The sequence below is a fragment of the Protopterus annectens genome, chromosome 14.part0, assembly GCF_019279795.1.
Source record: "Protopterus annectens isolate FY-2018-M chromosome 14.part0, PAN1.0, whole genome shotgun sequence".
In the NCBI taxonomy this organism is placed as follows: Eukaryota; Metazoa; Chordata; order Ceratodontiformes; family Protopteridae; genus Protopterus; species Protopterus annectens.
The window spans coordinates 178,449,520-178,457,528 of NC_056748.1; the positions used below are offsets into that span (position 1 = coordinate 178,449,520).

The 8,009-nt window shown below is 43.3% G+C and overlaps 1 protein-coding gene across 1 annotated transcript in view; it reads left to right on the top strand.

Moving 5' to 3' along the window:
* The window catches only part of LOC122788914 (calcyclin binding protein), a 667,074-nt gene that overhangs the window by 212,076 nt on the left and 446,989 nt on the right, over window positions 1-8,009 (top strand). The window lies entirely within an intron of this gene.

The following is an 8,009-nucleotide window of genomic DNA, read 5'->3' on the forward strand; positions in this document are numbered from 1 at the left end:
GTGGTGCCCGAAGCAGAAGCTGTTCGCAAGTGCCGGTCGGTCAGATCCAGAGATTCAGCTACCGAAGACTTCTAAAAAGCTAAGTACCCCGTTGGGGACTCTTTCTTGCCTCAGCCGATGTCAGACAAAGTAAATAATTGTTTAACTTGTGGGAAACAAATACCTCATAAGGATTTCCATTCCTACTGCCTTCCTTGCTTAGGCCCAGACCACGACGTATCAGCTTGTTTAGCCTGTGCCTCCTTCAACCGACGGACTCTTAGACGTCGGTCGGAGTTTGCAGAAGAGTTTTTTGGATCCGCTTTTGCATATAAAATGCCGTCGGAGACTCGACTACATTTAGCCAAAACGCAGGAAAGGACCGACACTCGCGGCCCGCGGTTTCGGGCGAAACCACGGTTAGGCCTACCGCGAGTGTCTCGGTTTCGGCTGAATGCTCACGAATGGATGCTGCATCCAGACATCTTCAAAATCATAACAAACAAATGGGGAATGCCAGAGATAGACCTGTTCGCCTCCCCACTCAACAACCAACTGAGGAAATTCTGCTCAAGAGTATACCACCCACAAGCCTGGAAGGTGGACTCCCTCTCTTTCAACTGGAATGCCCTAACAGTGTATGCTTTTCCACCACTCCCATTGATGTACAGAGTTCTACTGAAGATCAGAGAGGAACAGCCAAAGGTGATACTGATAGCTCCAGACTGGCCAAGGCAGCACCGGTATCCGCTACTGAGAAGCATGTCTCGGGCGAACTCATGGCCTCTACCCCTATGGCCTCTACTTCTAACGCAGAACAACTTCAAGACCCTGCATCCAAACTTGAAAACACTGCAGCTGACTGCCTGGAAAATTGCCTAAAACAAAACCAAACTGTCTTATCTCAGAGGGTCAAGGACATAATCCTGGAAGCTCGCAGACCCTCCACAAGAAAGTCATACTCAGCTAAATGGAAGAGATTCCTCATTTGGAGCGCATCAAAGGGTACAAATGTCACACTGGCAAACCTAGCACACATCCTAGAATACTTAGCAGAACTGTTCCACAATGGCCTGTCCTATTCCTCCATTAAGATTCATGCTTCAGCAATTTCAGCAGAATACAACATGGATCCTCCTATCTTCTCTCACCCTCTCCTCAGACAATTTTTAAGAGGGATCACAAATGTAAAACCTCCAAGGAAACCCCCTCTGCCTGCATGGGATCTCAATTTTGTGCTGGAAAAATTAACACTACCTCTTTTGAACCAGCTGCATCAGCAGACTTACAGTTCTTATCTTGGAAAACTGCTTTCCTTCTAGCAATCACTTCAGCAAGAAGAGTATCCGAGTTACAGGCACTAATGGCAGTGCAGCCTTTCCTTACTTTTCACCAGGATAGAGTGTCTCTGAGAACCAATCCTACTTTCATGCCAAAGGTGGTATCCAGGGTATCCTTGAACCAAGCTATTCATTTGCCTACGTTCTTCCCTAACCCACAGAACAGGGGGGAAAAACTACTGCACACCTTGGATGTACACAGACAACTACGCTACTATCTGGACAGAACTAAAACCAGCAGAAAAACTGACCAACTTCTGGTAGCATATGCAACTGGAGTGCAAGGAAAAGCAATTTCCAAACAGACAATTTCTAAATGGATAGGAAATTGCATTCGTTTCTGCTACTCTTTTCATGGAAAGACAGCTCCTGAAAATATCAGGCCTCACTCCACAAGAGCCACAGCCACCACTACAGCTTTCCTATGAGGGGTGGCTACCAAGGACATTTTAGAAGCTGCTACTTGGAGCTCCGTGCATACATTTGCCAAGCATTACAATCTACCTTTATACTCCAGATTCCGAGCAGGTTTTGCAACTGCAGTTTTACAGGGGATCTTAACTACACCATCCTTATCTTAGTACCTCCTCCCCCAGTTTGGCTATGGTATTCTACCCATATGTTATGACTGCAGATGCATCCTTGAAGGACATAGTACAGTTTTGTACCTACCATAAATGTAGATGTCCGATAGGTATGCATCTGCAGTCAGGATTACCCACCCTCCTTCCTCTCTGTGGTATTCCTAGGGTGCTTAAAATTTTCAACTTTTATCCAAATTTAGCCTTCCTAGAGGGCACCTGGCATCTGGGGCAAGAAACACTGAGGAAAATGGCGTCGGCTGATGCCTTTATACCCCAGCAGCTCTGACGTCGGGGAAAGTGCGACATCAGCCGAGGCCAGACCCAGACTTTGGAATCCGGCCGACCGAAGGGCTGCCTGAGGCAGGACAACCCATATGTTATGACTGCAGATGCATACCTATCGGACATCTACATTTATGGTAGGTACAAAACTGTACTTTTCTGTGCTTTTGCTTGGATGGATTTATATATATATATATATATATATATATATATATATAAGTTAGTAGTTTATTGCCCATTTTGGGTTAATTTCTCTTTCATTTCCGTACTATAAAAACCGCATTCACACGGTTTTGCGCACCGGGCAATGCCGGTTAGCTACAGTTAAATTATTCCCAGCTCCTCTTCAGTTTTTCCTTTGAAACTAGACTAACTCTCAACCTAAGCACTCATAAAGCATCTTACAGCCCAGCACTTGCTCAGACCTAATAGCAAGCACTAATATACCCTGACACTGATTGCACAGCAGGGCATGGCTCTTTATTCACCCCTCACCAACCAAGCGACTAAGCAGCTCACCTTATTATTCAGGCATGACCAAAGGGCAACTTCAGGTGCACTCTCCAGTCCAGCTGGTGAATCTGGGTATCCTGAGGCAATGTTACAACTGCCTCATGTACACAGATAATCCTCTCCTCCTACCACAAAACACTGACATATGCGAGAGATGCAATTATACAGCCAAACTGGAAGCTAAGCTGTCTCCACCCAAGACTGGAACAGACAGTCAAAAGGAGAAGGTTAACACTTACACCACAACTCCAGCCACACACAGACCTACGAAAACAGCATTTGCAAAAAGTACACATAAATACACAAAATCATACTCTGAGGCTCTAAATAAAAACCTGCAAAAGCTTCAGAGCCCTCCAAAGCAGGCACCCAAACAATCTGCACTTCCCGTCACAAACCAGACAACACATAAAACACAAAATCAGTGTGCCGCACAGTCACAGCCCTTAAGGCGAAATAACATACCTAACGCACTAGTAATAGGTGACTATAGTCAGGCACACTGACGTCCCACTCACTAGGCTGGACAAGCAGAAGGTTACTGTTAGCTGCCTGTCGGGAGCCAGAATCCGCCAAATAACACAAGCACTCAGGTCACTCCAGAACAAGTACAAATATGACTCTGTCATTATTCATGTTGGTGTGAATGACCTGAGACGTACCTCCCTGGACTACATGAAAAGAGACATGGAAGAGCTCTCTGATCATGTAGCCCAGGCTGGTATGACCCTGACCCTGAGTAGCATCCTGCCCTCACCAAAAGTGATACCTCAGTATAAAGAAAAAATGATCAATTTCAACAATTGGCTAAGCTTCTGGTGTCATTCAAAGGGGATCCAGTGTCTGTCTGCCTGGGATGACATGCTCGACAAGCCACGTTGCTTCGCAAGAGATGGCTTGCACCTGTCACCCTAGGCTTTTGAATACTGGCCAAGGGTCTTGCTGTCCCCATAGTGCCTTTTCTAGGCAAGGTTCAAAAGTCAAACCCACCTCCGTAAACGGCACAATTAACAAAAAACTGAGGGTTATGCTACTCAACTCCAGGAGTTTAAATCTCAAAATGCACATGCTGGAACCACTCCTCAGTATGGAGAACATCGAAGTCTGTGCAGTAACTGAAACCTGGTTCATGGCTCCAGAGAGCACCCCAGCACTACCGGGCTACAACTCATACCACACGTTTCTGTCACAGAACATGGACCAAAACACAAAAGGAGGAGGTGTATCCATGTTCATCAAGGATACCTACACCTCCAGGTTAGTGGCACAGCATGATACCTCTGAAATCATCCATGTGCAACTAACATCAGGCAAATCTGCAGTGCAAATTGTGGCCCGCTACAGATCACCCTCCATGACGCTACAGATCACCCTCCATGACCCAGGACCACCACTCCTCCTTTCTGGAGACACTGGAAAACATGAAGGTCCTACCAGACACCCTGATATTGGACGATTTCAGTTAACCTACCATTCACAAACGACCCTCATTTAGGTATAATAACTGCCTGAATATTAAGAGACTGCTTTGCAAAGAGAGAACAGAAGTCTCCCCTGTTGACATAAGAGCCAGTATTAAGGCAGGCACCTATCCTTGTAATAGATGCTCATTATGTAAATTCATTAGTAGAAATCAAGAACTTAATATATCTGGCGTTAACATAATGTTCAAGCCAACGTTTTATGCCACATGCGATACCCAAAATGTCGTTTATTTGGCAATGTGTAATTTATGCAGTGCATATTATGTGGGGATGACATCACGCAGATTGAGGGATCGTATGTACAGTCATACCTATGATATAAAAAAGGGCAATGTTAGTAATGCCCTGGCAATGCATTGTCAAGGTAATCCTCGACACAGCTTTAATTTTTTAGTATTACAAGTGATCAACATAAACGGGATGGGGACATCATAGCAACCATTGAAATGTGTGAACTAAGGTGGATACTCAGACTTAGAGCACACATTAAACCAGGCCTAAATACCATAGTCAACATTCGGCCTGCCTTGTTAGGATCTTTTTGATAAGCACAACATCACTCATTTATATTCCCTGGCTTGGTGCTCACTTTCACACTTTTTTACACACCTGTTTCATTTAGCTACCTTTGGCTCTCTTATATTTGTTATATATTTTTCAGCTTGTCAAGGTTGCCCATGTCAGCCTTTATTCATTAGTTTTGAATCTTTGCTACTGGCATTGGCTTGCTATATATTTTTATATTATCAGCATTTTTAATTTATATGATGGTATTTTTATGCGGTCCTTATTGACTCTCTATAACATGTGACTAAGGGCTATATTTATATTTAAATGTTGACTCTGCAAATTGCCTTATATCATTGTTTGGGATTGTTTAGATCATGTTTTTAGCTATGGTTACATATACTTATTTACATTGATTCTCATGATGACGTGCAAACGTTTTATTTTAGTATATTAATTGTATATCTTCTCATAAGACTTTCATATACCTGAGTTTTTGTTTGGTTAATAATCTATTATTTGATTGTTACTTACCACATTTATGTGGCCTTGGAGAACTGTTTAGTGTTGTACAACCCTTATACATCTAGGGAGGCTTTGTCTTATATGTTTTTTTTATGGCTGCACAACATTTTACACGATCTGAATAAGTAGCCATACCCATGCTATTTATTTGTTTCTTTACACATGGATCTCCCATTTTTATATATAAAGAACTAGTACCATTACTACATCATGGCCTGTTATTGCTTTGTCTTAGTAATGACTGATAAGTGGATGTACAGTAAGGTTTCTTTCTATCATGGTTCTGTTTTTGTTTTTGTTTTTGTGCTATTATTAGTAGTATGGAGTTTAATTATATATTTTTATTTTCATTTTATTCAATTTTATTTAATTCTATATGTATTATATGGAAGCCAGAACATTTGTTATACACATGTTTTTAACTATGTTCTTTAGTTGTTATTTCAAGATGTATTTGAGAATTTTGAAATCTGGTACGGTTGACTGCTTAAATGAAGTGTTTGCCGTAATAATGACTTTTTATGTGCTGTACTTTTAAGCCTGCCCAATTATCCTTTAATTGTCTAATTGAGGGCTTAGCTAATGTATAAAAAGCAAGTGATATGCCTAATTTAATTGTACCTGATGAAGCGCACCTGAGTGTGCGTGAAAGCGCTCGTTCATTTTCATTAAATTTCCATTTTACTTCATGGTGGTTCGTTGCAGTTTTGTCTCCTTAACCTACCATTCACTGGGAAAACTACTCAAGTACAAATTCCCAGGCCCAGCGCTTCCTGGAATTCATCAACTCAAACGCCCTGGATTAGCTGATAATCTCTCTGCCAGAGGTGAAAACGTATTGGACCTGGTCATCACCAACATGGGTGACAGGTGTTCCACACCGGAGGTCAACCCGTCACTGGTAAGATCAGACCATAAACTAATCACTGTGGATGTCCACAACCCACCACCACCCCCAAGTAAGGAAACCACAGTAAAAAACTTTTCTAAAGCAAACTTCACCTTACTTAAGATAGAGGTGGTAAGTTTCACAGCCGCCACGCTAAAGGATAGCTCTGCCCAAGATGCAGAAACCTTTACAAATGCACTCTGTGAGCACCTATAAGGATGCATGGATCATGCCATCCCTAGCAAAACCGAGACTCACTCCTCTAAGAGAAGGAAACCAGTTTGGTGGACCCCTGCACTAAACTGGCCCTACAATAGGAGGAGGAAACTAGTTCAGAAAAAAAGCAAATCCGAAGAAGGAAAGACATCCCTGATCAGTATCAGTAAGAAACTGAGGTCCCTCATGAAATCATCCAAGGCTAACTTCGAAAGAGTAATAGCCAAGGATTCAAAAGATAACCACAAAGCCTTCTTTAGCAATGTTAAGGATCTAAGTGGCAACTCGCAAATATGCACTGAATTAGTGCAAAATAGCACAAAATATACTGAACCTACTGATATTGCCAACATCCTGGCAGATAGAGATAGATTCAGTGCAAACTTCACCCCCCTCTCACCTCCAAAAGGGCCCACAACAATACTGGAAAAGTATAGTGTCCAAAAAAATCACAGACGCACAGGTGAAAACAGCCCTTTCAAAAGCCAAAAACACAGCATCAATGGGACCAGATGGTGTCCCAGGCTGCGTTTTGTACGAACTACAGAATGAACTAACCCCCTACCTAAACACGCTGTTCAGCCTCTCCACAGGCTATGTGCCCATAGAATGACACACAGCAACTGTTATTCCTCTCCACAAAGGAGGGGCCACAACTGACCCTGGTAACTTTCACCCCATAAGCCTGACTAGCCTGGTCTGCAAGGCTATGGAGCGCATCATCATGGAACTCATTAACAAAGACATTGGGAACCTCCAAACACTTAACCCGACCCAGTTCGGCTTTGTTAAATGTGCATCATGCCTACAAAATGTGGTTGACTTCTTTGAGACAGTCACCAAGGCCATAGACGAGGGAAAGGTGGTTCACACAGCCTACCTTGACCTCGCCAAGGCTTTGGACACCATTCCCCACTCGGGTATTACAGAAAAACTCACCAGCCTGAACTTAAACCCCTACGTCACGAGATGGGTTGCCAACTGGCTTACAGACAGAACTCACACGGTAAGAATAGCGGGCTCCAGGTCCGACTCTAAACCAGTAAGTGGTGTCCCACAAGGCTCGGTCCTGGGACTCCTACTGTTCAGCATATACTTCTCAGAAGTACAGGCAAATGCAGGAGGACTATGGCTAACCAAGTTTGCTTACGAGTGCAAACTGGGAGCCATAACTGACTCTCCGGCTGACACGGACATCCTCCAAAAGGGCCTTACTGAGACACGCACAGGTGTCAAAGTCATGGCCTCAATCTAAATGCCAAAAAATGCATAGTCATCCTGTTTGGGAAAAACAAAACACTCACGAATTACCACATAGGTGGCAGACCCCTTAATACAGAAGAGGTAATAAGAGATCTGGGGACCCATGCAGATAGTAATCTCTCCTTTGACAATCATAATCTCTCCTTTGACAATCATATTGCCAAAGTAGTTAGGAAATCCTTCTATGTGGCCCATCTAATTACTAAAGGGTTCGCATCTAGAAATAAAGAGGTTATAGTGCCTCTCTAATCGTCACTGATTAGACCCATCATAGAGTACAATTCCCCATTTGGGATGTACCTCACAAGACACTTCCAACAGTTGGAAAGACCACAAAAGTACCTCACCAAGAGGATTACTGGTCTCAAACATATGTCCTATGCGGCCCGACTGAAACAATTCTGGCTGTATTGGCATATCGCTTACT